Source organism: Rutilus rutilus, assembly GCF_951802725.1.
Source record: "Rutilus rutilus genome assembly, chromosome: 19".
NCBI classification, from domain to species: domain Eukaryota; kingdom Metazoa; phylum Chordata; class Actinopteri; order Cypriniformes; family Leuciscidae; genus Rutilus; species Rutilus rutilus.
This window is the reverse complement of record NC_140232.1, coordinates 4,380,999-4,395,873: the sequence shown is the minus strand read 5'-3', so window position 1 is coordinate 4,395,873 and position 14,875 is coordinate 4,380,999.

Genomic DNA, 14,875 nt, shown 5'->3' with positions numbered 1-14,875 from the left:
ACTCATCCAATCACTTATTAATTTGTTCACTCCCTCGTTTACTCAGCGACATATGAACCGTGTGACTCACTCTTTCTCAAAGAAGAGATTATTGCGACTGTGGCTTTGGCTGAAGAGCAGGTATGAACATGTGAAAATAGGAAATGCAACACCCTCTAACATAAGCTTTATTACGGCTCCTCTCCAAATCCGTAATGACATGTGTGGTAAACGCTGCAAACTAGAGCCAATTATCATAGCACAGATAATTATAGAGGGTGTGATTGTTTTTTTTTTTTTTTGGCTATTAGTTTGTTTGATTATGTGACAAATAGTTTGAGCTGGCTCCTGTACACTCCTGTTCAAGCTGATCATGTAGTTTCTGTCAGAACGCCTATAGTTATTGTTACTGTAAATCATAATAAGTTAATACTGTTCCCCCTTTAATCTGTGTAAAAAGCTTTCAGAATCTATTATTTGTTTCTTTGAGGACACCATGTTTGTACAGTTATACTAGTGGAAACTATGGCATTGTACATTTTATAATATACCATTTACAGGTTCTGTAACTTTTTTTTATTATAATATATTATAAAAATGCCATTTATTCCTGTAATCAAAGCTGAATTTTCAGCATCATTACTCCAGTCGTCAGTGTCACGTGATCCTTCAGAAATAATTCTAATAGTCTCAACGTTTGTAATGATGAAGCTGCAATTTAGTACATTTAAAATATATGACCTTTAAATGTAATATTGAATAACATACAGTTAATATAATCAATTATAATCACTTTCTATATTAATGCACTGCTCTTATTAAAGCGCACACACATACGTCACTCGCACACATCGGAGATCGAGCTGCGCACACACTGCCTCTCGACTTTAACTTCGCTGCTTCTGAATCACTAAATTATATTACTCAGCGAGAAGGTTGTTGTCACGCACTGCTCTGAGACAAGAAGGTTGAGGATCCAAATGCAGTTTATTTAAAGGGTTGTCCACAATCGTAATCCAAATCCAGGAAAGGGTCATAAACAAGCAAACAATCCAAACAATAGCAGTTAAAGGTGCTGTATGTAACTTTTTTTACTCTTCTAAACATGAAAATACCATAATATGTTTGCAGATATTTAGGAAACATGCTAAATTCATATACTCGTTTCTCTGAAAAACGCTTCTACAGCCAGTTATTTTACTTATTATTTTACACGTTCCGTGTTGTCAGTCGGTTTTTGTTTTGGTCTGTGTGACTCCGCCCACTGCCAGTTCAACCAATAGTATTTTGACACCCGGGATGCCATTCGACGGGAAACACAGCGTATCGCAGCCATGGAAACGACCAAACAAACTGGGTCAGAGATTGCAGATTCCACACAACCTAAAAAGCCTCGATATCCATCTAAAAATTTCTATGAACGAGAGCATATTAAAACGCGGATAAATCAACTCATTAACTTACAGTGTGTAAGTCTCCTCGGTTTTCGTCGTCAATTGCGCTCGCAGTTCTGTTGCGTGTCCTCAAACTGGCAACCCGCGTGAGCGTCGAGTCTGAGGAGGAGGGGGAAACAACGGTCTCTGATATTTTGAATTTGGACTGCAGTACCTATTTCGACCACTAGCTGTCATTCTTACATACAGCACCTTTAAGGGCTGAGGCAAAGAGAGAAATCTGAGGGAACAGGCAGAGAATTCAGCAAGAACCAATGAGGTTCGTTCTCATGTTACGCAGCACGTTTGAGCTTCTGCAAGAACCAATGAGGTTCGTTCTCATGTTACGCAGCACGTTTGAGCTTCAGCAAGAACCAATGAGGTTCGTTCTCGTGTTACGCTGCACGTTTGAGCTTCTGCAAGAACCAATGAGGTTCTTTCTCGTGTTACACTGCACGTTTGAGCTTCAGCAAGAACCAATGAGGTTCGTTCTCGTGTTACGCAGCACGTTTGAGCTTCAGCAAGAACCAATGAGGTTCGTTCTCATGTTACGCAGCACGTTTGAGCTTCAGCAAGAACCAATGAGGTTCGTTCTCGTGTTACGCAGCACGTTTGAGCTTCTGCAAGAACCAATGAGGTTCGTTCTCATGTTACGCAGCACGTTTGAGCTTCAGCAAGAACCAATGAGGTTCGTTCTCGTGTTACGCAGCACGTTTGAGCTTCTGCAAGAACCAATGAGGTTCTTTCTCGTGTTACACTGCACGTTTGAGCTTCAGCAAGAACCAATGAGGTTCGTTCTCGTGTTACGCAGCACGTTTGAGCTTCAGCAAGAACCAATGAGGTTCGTTCTCATGTTACGCAGCACGTTTGAGCTTCTGCAAGAACCAATGAGGTTCGTTCTCATGTTACGCAGCACGTTTGAGCTTCTGCAAGAACCAATGAGGTTCGTTCTCATGTTACGCAGCACGTTTGAGCTTCAGCAAGAACCAATGAGGTTCGTTCTCGTGTTACGCTGCACGTTTGAGCTTCTGCAAGAACCAATGAGGTTCGTTCTCGTGTTACACTGCACGTTTGAGCTTCAGCAAGAACCAATGAGGTTCGTTCTCATGTTACGCAGCACGTTTGAGCTTCTGCAAGAACCAATGAGGTTCGTTCTCGTGTTACACTGCACGTTTGAGCTTCAGCAAGAACCAATGAGGTTCGTTCTCGTGTTACACTGCACGTTTGAGCTTCAGCAAGAACCAATGAGGTTCGTTCTCATGTTACGCTGCACGTTTGAGCTTCTGCAAGAACCAATGAGGTTCGTTCTCGTGTTACGCAGCACGTTTGAGCTTCTGCAAGAACCAATGAGGTTCGTTCTCGTGTTACGCAGCACGTTTGAGCTTCTGCAAGAACCAATGAGGTTCGTTCTCGTGTTACGCAGCACGTTTGAGCTTCTGCAAGAACCAATGAGGTTCGTTCTCGTGTTACGCAGCACGTTTGAGCTTCTGCAAGAACCAATGAGGTTCATTCTCGTGTTACGCTGCACGTTTGAGCTTCTGCAAGAACCAATGAGGTTCGTTCTCGTGTTACGCAGCACGTTTGAGCTTCTGCAAGAACCAATGAGGTTCGTTCTCGTGTTACACTGCACGTTTGAGCTTCTGCAAGAACCAATGAGGTTCGTTCTCATGTTACGCAGCACGTTTGAGCTTCTGCAAGAACCAATGAGGTTCGTTCTCGTGTTACACTGCACGTTTGAGCTTCAGCAAGAACCAATGAGGTTCGTTCTCGTGTTACGCAGCACGTTTGAGCTTCAGCAAGAACCAATGAGGTTCGTTCTCGTGTTACGCAGCACGTTTGAGCTTCAGCAAGAACCAATGAGGTTCATTCTCGTGTTACGCAGCACGTTTGAGCTTCAGCAAGAACCAATGAGGTTCGTTCTCGTGTTACGCAGCACGTTTGAGCTTCAGCAAGAACCAATGAGGTTCGTTCTCGTGTTACACTGCACGTTTGAGCTTCAGCAAGAACCAATGAGGTTCGTTCTTGTGTTACGCAGCACGTTTGAGCTTCAGCAAGAACCAATGAGGTTCGTTCTCGTGTTACACTGCACGTTTGAGCTTCAGCAAGAACCAATGAGGTTCGTTCTCATGTTACGCAGCACGTTTGAGCTTCTGCAAGAACCAATGAGGTTCGTTCTCGTGTTACACTGCACGTTTGAGCTTCAGCAAGAACCAATGAGGTTCGTTCTCGTGTTACGCAGCACGTTTGAGCTTCAGCAAGAACCAATGAGGTTCGTTCTCGTGTTACGCAGCACGTTTGAGCTTCAGCAAGAACCAATGAGGTTCGTTCTCATGTTACGCAGCACGTTTGAGCTTCAGCAAGAACCAATGAGGTTCGTTCTCGTGTTACGCAGCACGTTTGAGCTTCAGCAAGAACCAATGAGGTTCGTTCTCATGTTACACTGCACGTTTGAGCTTCAGCAAGAACCAATGAGGTTCGTTCTCATGTTACGCAGCACGTTTGAGCTTCAGCAAGAACCAATGAGGTTCGTTCTCATGTTACACTGCACGTTTGAGCTTCAGCAAGAACCAATGAGGTTCGTTCTCGTGTTACGCTGCACGTTTGAGCTTCAGCAAGAACCAATGAGGTTCGTTCTCGTGTTACGCAGCACGTTTGAGCTTCAGCAAGAACCAATGAGGTTCGTTCTCGTGTTACGCAGCACGTTTGAGCTTCAGCAAGAACCAATGAGGTTCGTTCTCATGTTACGCAGCACGTTTGAGCTTCTGCAAGAACCAATGAGGTTCATTCTTGTTACGCAGCACGTTTGAGCTTCAGCAAGAACAAAACAGGTTTGTTCTCGCACATCAAGCAGGTTTTGGTTGAGCTTCTGTTTATGTTTGCTGATCATTGTTTATATGTGAAAAAAATGCCTAAATTAAATCTTTTCCTCATATAAAGCGATCATGTTTCTTTAGAAAATTTGGACGAAACCGCTCAACCACTCAAACCTCTCAGATTTCAGCAAAAAGACTTTAATTTGTGTTCCGAAGATGAAGGAAAGTCTTACGGGGTTGGAACGACATGAGGGTGAGTAAATGATGATAGAATTTACATTTTTGGGTGAACTAATCCATTAACTTGTCAGTACTGGCAAATGCAAGATAATCCATGTTAGTTAACACATCAAAATAAGTACTTCTTAAAAGCATGATAAAAAATGATTAAAACAGTGATTTAAAATTGTAATGCAGTTCGTTGTTATGGAAAGGAGGCGGGAACCGGCGAACATTTAAAGACTTTAATAATAAAATAAACAAATACAAAAGGAAAGTAAAGACAGCCCCTTACAGACGACTGCTGTAACACATAACAAAACCTGGCCTCTCTCGCTCTTCACTGTCGTCGCTCCTCTTTATGCTCCCGCTCCTCCGTGAGAGACACGAGACCGGTGCGTCGCGCAGGTGTCGCTCATCATTCGTCACGCCACCGGCCTCGCGCCGTTTTCTCACGGCCCTCGGCCTCATCCTGCTCGCCACAGAAATGTAGCAGGAAAACTTTTCATTTGACATTATTACAGTGTTTTTAGACACAGTCATGATAGTGGAATCTTATTAAGTAAGTGGCCTTTTATTTCATTAATATTATATTATCTGCAAGTACCGTTTTAAAAAAAACACTTATAAGATTTGAAGTGCACTACAAGTGCACACTCAATACAATTAAGCACATTTATTTTTCACAAGGGTTCTTAAAGCTGTTACTTATTTCCAACTGAACACTAGCATTAGCATTTCTGCCGCTCAGCTCTTTGAGTGACAGGTCATCCAGTAAGCTTGTACAGTCCGTGAGCTTCCTTAAGAAACAAAAGCGGGAAATCCTCCTCCGCACACACACACACACACACACACACACACACACACACACACACACACACACACACACACACACACACACACACACACACACACACTTGTTTCACTAGATTAGTGAGTGAATGATATTTTCTATGGCCTAACCCAACCTGTACCCTTAAACCTACCCATCACAGAAACATGTGCAAAACACTCTCACTAGTCGTTTGCCACAATATTTCACTATATAAGCGAGGACATTTGGCCCTAACAAGTTTAGCCAAACCTGCACACACACACACGTTTACTTAGCTATCTAAATGGGGACATTCCTTAGACATAATGGTTTTTATACTGTGCAAACTGTTTATTCTGTCCCTTACACTAACCCGACCCCTAAACCTGCCCATCACACAATCAACTTTCTGCATTTTTACATTTTTAAAAAACCTTTAATTATTTAATTTTTATTTACAATTGAGGATGTCCCTTAAAAGGAGTTTTTTGGAGATTTTGTCAGGTTTTGGTCACTTCTGGGTACAAATTTGTCCCCAAAGTATAGTTGAGTAGACACACACACACACACACACACACACACACACACACACACACAGAAGCCAAAGCATAAAACAAAACATCACTCATAACAGTAACACCATTACACATGATCAAACAGTTGCAGTCCACAATGTGTGGTCATGTTGCTTGTAAAATCTGGGGAAGAAGAGTGTGACGTTGAATGATCTGAACCTCTTTAATGTAATGAACTCAACCGGCCCGGCGCTCTGGACGAGCCCTGAAACTGTACTTCAGTGAAAGCCAGCGTTTATGTGGCACTCTGTATTCTGAAAGGGTTCTGCACTGTTCCTTTCATCAGAGGACTCTGTACAAAAACAAGCTTTATGTGTGGATAAAAGACACGACTGCCCTTTTGACTGTGCCCTTGAAACCCAGAACGGATGGAGAGAGACTTTTTGTGCTTTATTAGATATAGTCAACAAAAGAGAAAGAAAGATAGGAAGAGAGAAAGTCATTAAATCGACCACCAACAAAAGAGCAGAATTATAAGGCAACAAGAAAGCCAAATTCCTTTCCCTAAGTCACAATGCATTATTGTTATAAATACATAGGGTGAATTCAGATGACTGGGGAAAAGTGTCCCACTCAACCTGAATTCACACGCGTCTCATATTTTTCAACGCAAAAGTGTTTGAATGGCCCATTAATATTGTTTATACAGTATGTCTATGTGGTGTTTTTAATATGCGTTAGGACAAAGCATGTGTAAATTCATAAGTCGACACCATTGCTGAGTATTTCCTCCTTAAAACTGCAGTGAACCAAAGACAGTCTCAAAAACACGCTTTGAAATCGCTGGTGTTTCTGACGTCACAAACTACCTTGTAACCAATCAGATCAACGTGTGATCGTCAACGAGTGGATCTCTCAGTTGAGTGAGTGAGTGGAGGCGGGGCTCATTTGCATATTCATAGAACCGCGTATACTAAATGGGGCAATGGTGTCGAGTTACAGTCAAAATATTTTACGGCATGAAGAATTTTCTTTCAAGGAAAAAACGCTTAAATATGTAATTTTGGTGATCAAAGATGAGTTATAAGGGATAAAATGATTGATTACAGGGGGACTTTAAAGGTGCAGTTGAAAAGTGGATCAGATCGAGCACCATAACACACTTGTAGTCAATCAGCAGTAAGAGCGCATACATTCATGATGGGGGGGAGAGAGAGCTCAGTGCACGAGACAGATTTATAATGGGAGTGAATGGTGCCTTAGATTTTGAAGCCCAAAAAAGTGCATCCATCCATCATAAAAGTAATCCATACGACTCCAGGGGGTTATTGAAGGCCTTCTGAAGCGAAAATATCCATATTAATAACTTTATAAACTATAATAACTAGCTTCGGGTAACGTCCATACGCGAGTTTCGGTAGAACTCTTTTTTGGGCTTCAAAATCTCAGGTACCGTTCACTCCCATTATAAAGCTTGGAAGACTCAGGATATTTTTTAATATAACTTCGATAACTGAACGAAGAAAGTCATATACACCTAGAATGGCTTGAGGGTGAGTAAATTATGGGATAACTTTCATTTTTGGGTGAACTATCCCTTTAAGGAGCGGGAATGCCTGAAAACAGACGCAGAGGTTGTTTTATTTCCTCTCGGTACGCGAGTAACCTTGATTTTGCATGTGTTTCACAGATACATAAGCTATGCTGTCTTTTACTTGTATGTACTCGTGTGCCACCTTCTCTTGTTTGTTCATTTGCATTATTATTATTATTATTATAAGCCTTGAACGTCTAAACCTCCTAGACCGCCCGTTTCAAGCATCGCCTCAGTGTGTCCGAAAAGTGAGATAACATTCTCCTAATATGTGTTTTTTTTCTTTTGGTTCCCCTTTTAGTAATCGCTAATCTTGTCACATTTAAAATATATTAGTGACATGTTATGTAGGGAGCTGTTCATGAAGGGATGACTTTACCAAGGATTAGAAGAGCTAAATAACAATTAAACATTCAACCTGAATTATCATAGTAACACAAATTGCTTTAAAGTCGGCATGAAACGGAAGTTGAGATTGTCATTTTTTCCTTGTTGTGACGTATATCCGAGTGAAACGGCTTCTGAAATTAGAAAGAAATTTAGGGCGGGGCTTGATTTCGTCCTTCGGGAATTGATTGGATCGTTGGAGGTTGGGCGTTGCAAACAAAATGGAGGCAGATTTGAATGCCAGTTTACATTCAGTTGTGGAGGATTTCTCCCCACCGTTACCCTCCCATGAAGGATTTTTTATTGAGGAGCCCGGCGACGAGAACGAGGACGAGCAGCTAAATTTTCAGGCAGGAATCAGCCCATATTTATATGAGCCTCCCGCGAACCAAGATGAGTCAATTCAAGTTATCAGTCGGTGCAGAAACGAGACAGACACCGATAGCCGCAGCCTCATCGGCTCTGGCCGCACCCTTTCGCCATGGCACGTGACCGAAAGAGAAGAGAGGTCGTTTCGAAGGGGGAGGGAAGGGTAATGTATTTGATTAAAGATTATAAGGGTACATGAATTTTTAACTTCAATATTACATATAAAAAGAAGATTTGTCAAAATTGATTTCATGCCGACTTTAACTGCACCTTTAGCCGTTTTGTTTGAGAAAGTCTTATTTTGATGTGTGTGAGAGAGGTCCATTAGCCATTATATATAATATTTTACATTAGCCGTATTGTTTTTGTCATTATATATTAGCTGCTTTGTATTAGCTGTTATGTAACTGGTTTATTAGCCATTATGTATTAGCCACTATATATATTAGCCGTTTTGTGGCTGTTTTGTTTGAGAAAGTCTTATTTTGATGTGTGTGTGTAAGAGAGAGAGGTCTTCTCATCCTGTCTCACAGTAAACAGTTGCTTTCCCATGAGCACCCTCGTGTTCCTGTTGTTGGCCAGGTTTGCGCACACTGGGAAACATCCCGGTCCCTATTGTCCTAAAGGCCAAAGGTCAGAGAGTTTTTCTAAAGCGTTCAGTGAGTGAGGTGAGAGGTGGATGCAAGTCATGATAAAGAGGCCTGTCCATGGAAAAGACCCACATTAAATGTATTCTTTTTCCTCTCTCACTCTCGTCTTTCCCCCTTTTCTTTCTCCTTCATTGATTATCAGATTCTGCTCTTTCAAGAGGATGTTCTGGAGGAGGACAAAAAGAGCGGGTCTTCTGACACAATAGCACAACTCACCAATTCACCGTAAACTTCCTGACTGCCCACAGTCAATCCTGAGTTTGTATTGAACATTTTCCCTCTCCTTGCATTCCGGTTGGATGTCTTTATTATAAAACATAGGCTGGACATCAGCTTTCCCACTGAGGAACACGAAGAGTAGTTTGACCTGTATTTTATGAATGAATGAGAGCATCAGAAATTCAGCTAAAACATCTCCACCCCTCACTGATGTTCAGTAAGGCTGTGTGTCCACCAAAGCGTTTTTTTTTCAAGCGGCTGGCATATTTTTCCAATTGGTTTCAATGGGAATGCCTCGTTTTTTAAACGCCATGAGCGTAACGAGGCGCTGAGTGTTTTTTTATCACGCTGAAGCGCTCTGCGTTTTTTTCCTGGTCACCGAGAGTTGAAGAATGTTCAACTTTGGGTAAAACGCAGCGCTCATCACTGTCACTTTTTACCCAACCGTCCAATCACAGTGGAGGAGGGGCGGGACTAATACCACACCGACCAACCGCCACATTCTGCTTGTACAACGTCAACAGATGACGACAACAAGCATAATAACGGGACAAAATCATTTAAAACCAGAGCCAGAGAAAATATGTTACATTGTATCGACATTTTAATCAACACAGAAACAAAATATGTGTGAAATGAGATACTAGTAACACTTTCGATAACAAGCAAAGCGTCTCAACTGAAAAACACTCTGCCTACGAGAACACCACCAACAATTAATCAGTTTATCTGCAAATTAATTCGTAAATGAATCCTATCTCTTTGGTGTCAATTAGTTTTTGTCATTATGACAAGCAATAAGTGATGGCACATTTTGTTAGTCGATTGCATTTTTATCAACACACTCTCGTGGCAATTCAAAACAATTTTACATTTTGGCAAGTTCGTTCAATCTCATTAATTTCATTTCTGTACAAACTGCTTACGTCCAACTGAGTTGATGATCGCATTATTGTACATATGCATGTGCTTACATATGCTTGTTTCTGCTTCTTATTGACCTGTGTTTTGATCAGGAGATTCAGTAGTCTTTCAGAAGATGTGCAATAGCGCCCCCTACCGTATAACAGCGAAAACACGGGAAGACGGAAAAGTTTGTCAATGGCGGGGAAAGAGTTAAAAATTATATGTTTTCCGCTACCAATTCACCAACAGTGAAATCTGATGGTCCCACTCGATTTTCTGTGAAATCTGTCAACTTTAAATCTACAGACTGGCGCAGACTTTCGCCAACTATTGTCGACTCGCAAAACATTAACGTTGGGTTTTTGGCAACATTGTTCTGAATGCGAGCTTGCCGTTTTAAATGGACTGAGTGATTGGAGAAATGTTTGAATAGTTGGTTTACCCTATAGAAAAATAATACAAACTAATATAGAAAGTTAGAAAATAATATAGACTAAACTAAAGAAAAACAACAGATTTCACTTTTGTCAATGGAAGATGTGATTTTAATTTCATAAATGTTCAACAACAGTTCAATGACTACCAAGAAACTAATATAGACTGAACTAAAACAAAGAAAAACAACAAATGTGCCAAACTAGCAGATATATGAATGTAACATAAGGGCTGAGATTCTTCTGTCCTGAAGGCAAGCCCGGGTCATGTGCTTCCTATATTGGCCTTTCAAAGCGTCTTCCATCACAGTCATGAAAAGACCAGATCATCATTTATTATCCTTGCCATGAATGTTGTCAGTGTTGAAATTTACTGCTGGAGTGTGTTCATCAATCTGTCTTAAGCTTAAACACACACACACACACCCACACACACACACGCACACACACACAGCTGGTTATGGTAAAACACACATCAGAACAAATACTATGAAGATGATATGACAAATTGGTCTATGTGAACTTAACTCATGTTAAGTAAATAAAACGAGTGTGAGTGCTAATTTGAGTGTGTGAGAGAGAGAGATTGAGAGAGAGAGAGAGAGTGTGTGTGTGTGTGTGTGTGTGTGAGTGAGTGTGTGTGTGTGTGTGTGTGAGAGAGAGAGAGAGAGAGAGAGAGTGTGTGTGTGTGTGTGTGTGAGTGAGTGAGTGAGTGTGTGTGTGTGTGTGTGTGTGTGTGTGTGTGTGTGTGCTTAGGGGGCCTCTCTGCTACTGTAGAGTGTAGATGCCTGTGGCGTTTCACAGAGCTGCACAATACAGTGCCACATTTACTACAGAGAGAGAGCGAGAGACAACCGCCACTCACTAACTCTCAGCACTAGGAACATTTTACCAGCTGTGTATATTCCCTTTTTTTGTAGAACACTTTTTCTTGCTGTCTGTACCTGTTTTCGTTCATTCTGTTGCTCGTTCATGGCTCAGCAGACTTTCAGCACAGTGTTATTATAGTTCAGTTCAATTCCCATTTATTGTATAGCACTTTACACAAAGCATTTTACTTTTTTATAATTGAAAGAAGATTCAACTCTTTTTTTAAGTCAGTTAATGTTTTTTTTTTTTTTTGCATATTGTTTTTTTTTGGGGTGATTTTTGCCTTTATATTGTGACAGGACAGTATAGAGTGGACAGGAAGCGAGGTGGGAGAGAGATGGGGGATGGGATCGGGAAAGGTCCACGAGCCGGGACTCGAACTCGGGCCGCCCGAGCGCAATGACGCTACAAGTTCATTGCACTTAAAAATTTAAAGAGGTGGTATTATGCCCTTTTCACGATATGTAAAATAAATCTCTGATGTGCCCAGAGTGTGTATGTGAAGTTCTAGCTCAAAATACCCCACAGATATTTTTATATAGCATGTTAAAATTGTCACTTTTTGAGGGTGAGCAAAAATGCCTAGTTTTGTGTCTGTTCCTTTAAATGCAAATGAGCTGCTGCTCCCGGCACAGGGGGTGGAGCTTCAAGAGCTTGTGTCCTTAGCAGCTTCGATTACCTCACACAGACATGCACTGAAAATTACAAAAGCTTTTAGCCTTTTATGTTCAAACCGGAGTCAGAAAGTTGGAGAGACTCAAGAAGAAGTGACAACATGTAGAAGCAACAGGATATTTCTGAATGGTTAGTTGATGAATTGATGTAGCTTATGTGTAGGTATCTTCTAGTCATTGATTAGCATATTCTGTCTTGATAATCTATAAATCGTGTTCCGGGGGCGGGGTTTATGTAAATTTTAGGGTTAGTGATGTCACTAACCCGGGAGGAATGTTGTGTAGTCGCTACCAGCCGTTTGTTGTAGTCTTTAAAAAGCGATTTCTTTAAAAGCAAATATCTCCCTTTGCTTTGAACTTTGATGTTGTTTATGCTCAAACAGCAACATTAAACACTAACGTCTCGGTTACGTATTTAACGGAGACGTTACGTCGGATGACGACGAATGGGGTTTCGCTTAGAAAGCCTATCACCTTCGAGTATAGAAAACAAGCCAATTGCAATGAAATGCCATGGGTCTGCGGAATTTGCATAGCGTAACTCCGTCCCACCTCCTGGGTATATAAGGAAGTACGCCGGCAACATGCAGATATGTTTCTTCGCTGAGGAGTCGAGACTGAACTCCGGCGATCCCAGCGGTACAGCGGAAGTGGCAGGGAGACGTAACTCGGAGTGACCACGAAAGGGAACATCTCGGTTACGTATGTAACCCTCGTTCCCTACTCAAGGAATGAGGGTTACATACGTAACCGAGACGTTCCCTTTCGTGGTCACTCCGAGTTACGTCGGATGACGACGAATGGGGTCCCCAGTCTAATCACGCCACCTCGACTGTCTTCCAGTGCCCTGCGTAAGTCTGAGCTCCCTGTCGTGAGACTAGCACGGACGAAGGAGTCCTACTTAACACAGGAATACCAAGGTACACTGGGAAGCATATCTCAGTGGAAATATGCAATTATGCCCAGCCCGAAGGGGGGGGACTTGGAATACACATATGACCCCGAGGGGCTGCATATGGAGTATCACTGGGGTGTCCAGCCGCAGGTGGAATATTTCAACCCCAGGGGTGGCAAAGTGGCTTGCCGAGGGAAGGACACACGCTCAGAGAGGCTTACAGTGGAAATACACATGTGGGGGTCGCCCAGAGGGGGAACCATGCACATGGAGGCACCTAGCCAAGCGCGAAAGCTGCCGGTGGCATAACTCTGGCGTTGACGTCAACAGTGCTGGAGGAAACTCAGGGCTTATGAGGCTCACCTGAGGAAATATCGCACGTATCCCATCCGTGGAGAGGAATGGCGAGCAAGCGAAGACACCTGAGCAGAATCTAGTACCGGCTAGTTGAAGCGAGAACCGCGTACTGGTATGCCCGTCCCTCGAAAGTAAACCGAAGAAACGGTCTGTGTCGAGGTAAAATGGAGACATGGAAGTAGGCGTCCTTCAGGTCGATCGCTGCAAACCAATCCTGCGGCCGCACGCACTGGAGGATGCGTTTGGCCGTGAGCATCTTGAACGGTAGCCTGTGAAGGGAGCGGTTCAAGGATTGGTCGAGGATTGGTCGTAACCCACCGGATTTCCTCGGTACAATGAAGTAGGGGCTGTAGAAGCCAGACTTCATTTCGGCTGGAGGGACAGTCTCGATCGCACCCTTCGCCAGTAGGGTGGCGACCTCCGCTCTCATGACAGGGGCATTGCCACCGACCATAGTGAAGCGGACTCCCCTGAAGCGGGGAGGAGACCACGTGAACTGAATCGCGTAGCCGAGCCTGATGGTTCTCGCGACCCAGCGGGACAGTCTGGGAAGCTCTAGCCAGGCTCCCAGAAACTGCGCCAGCGGGGTCATTCGAACCACAGACCGGCCCAGGCGAGGGTGGCATAGCGGCCTGCCAGAGGAGGCCAGGGGAGGACCAGCGTCCCACGGGGGCGAGCTTTGGCAGGGGTCTGGCGACAGAGGGGGATGAGAGGAGCGTGGCCCGTGGGCGGCGCATGCTGTCATCCGAGAACTCTGTGACAGAGGGGGACGATAGTGGCGGGACCCGTGGGCGGCGCGCACTATGGTCCGAGAACTCTGTGTGCTCAGGGTTGGGGGAACCAGTTCTTTCTTTAACCACATTAGGGTACTGCTCATTGTTGGACGAGCAGCGGGGAGTGGAGAACAAAAGATTCTCCCCCGGACCTCCACCGGGGGAAGGAGTGGCCCTGCTACCATCTCCTGTAAAAAACTGGTTGCCAACCCTGAGCAGCCCGTCTCAGGGGCGCCGCTTAGCCTGGCGTTTAGCGGGGCGCAGGGTCAGAGAGGGCTGTGGCGCCTTCCTGCGACTTACTCCATGACGCGGCCCGGGTGGAGGCTGCTGCTGGGGCCGTGCAAGAGGGGCGGGAGCCGCAGGAGGGCGTCCTCGGCGACGAGCAGACTGAGGATTCTGTGCCGACGGCTGGGTGGAGGCAGCAGCGGGCCGTCGGGGCAGAATATGCTTTATAGCCTCAGTCTGCTTCTGAGCGGTCGAGAACTGTTGGGCAAAGTCCTTGACCGCACTGCCGAAGAGGCCGGCCTGGGATATGGGGGTGTCGAGCAGACGAGTCCGCTCGGCCTCCCGCATATCAGCCAGGTTCAGCCAGAGATGTCTCTCCTGGACCACAGCTGTGGACATATCCTGGCCCAGGGAGCGTGCGGTCACCTTCGTCGCTCGGAGAGCAAGGTCGGTGGCGGCACGCAGCTCATCAAAGAGCCCTGGGTCAGTCCTGCCCTCGTGCATGTCCCTGAGCACCTGGGCCTGGTAGACCTGCAGGATGGCCATGGCATGCAAAGAGGCGGCTGCCTGTCCCGCCGCTCTGTAAGATTTCGCCACCAGAGTAGACGAAAATCTACAGGCTTTGGATGGGTGCTTAAGGTCACCACGAGAGGAAGCGCTTGCCGGACACAGCTGCATCGCAACAGAACGTTCCACCGGGGGAACCCCAGTGTACCCACAGGCAGCGGCCTTATCGAGGGGAGGAAAGG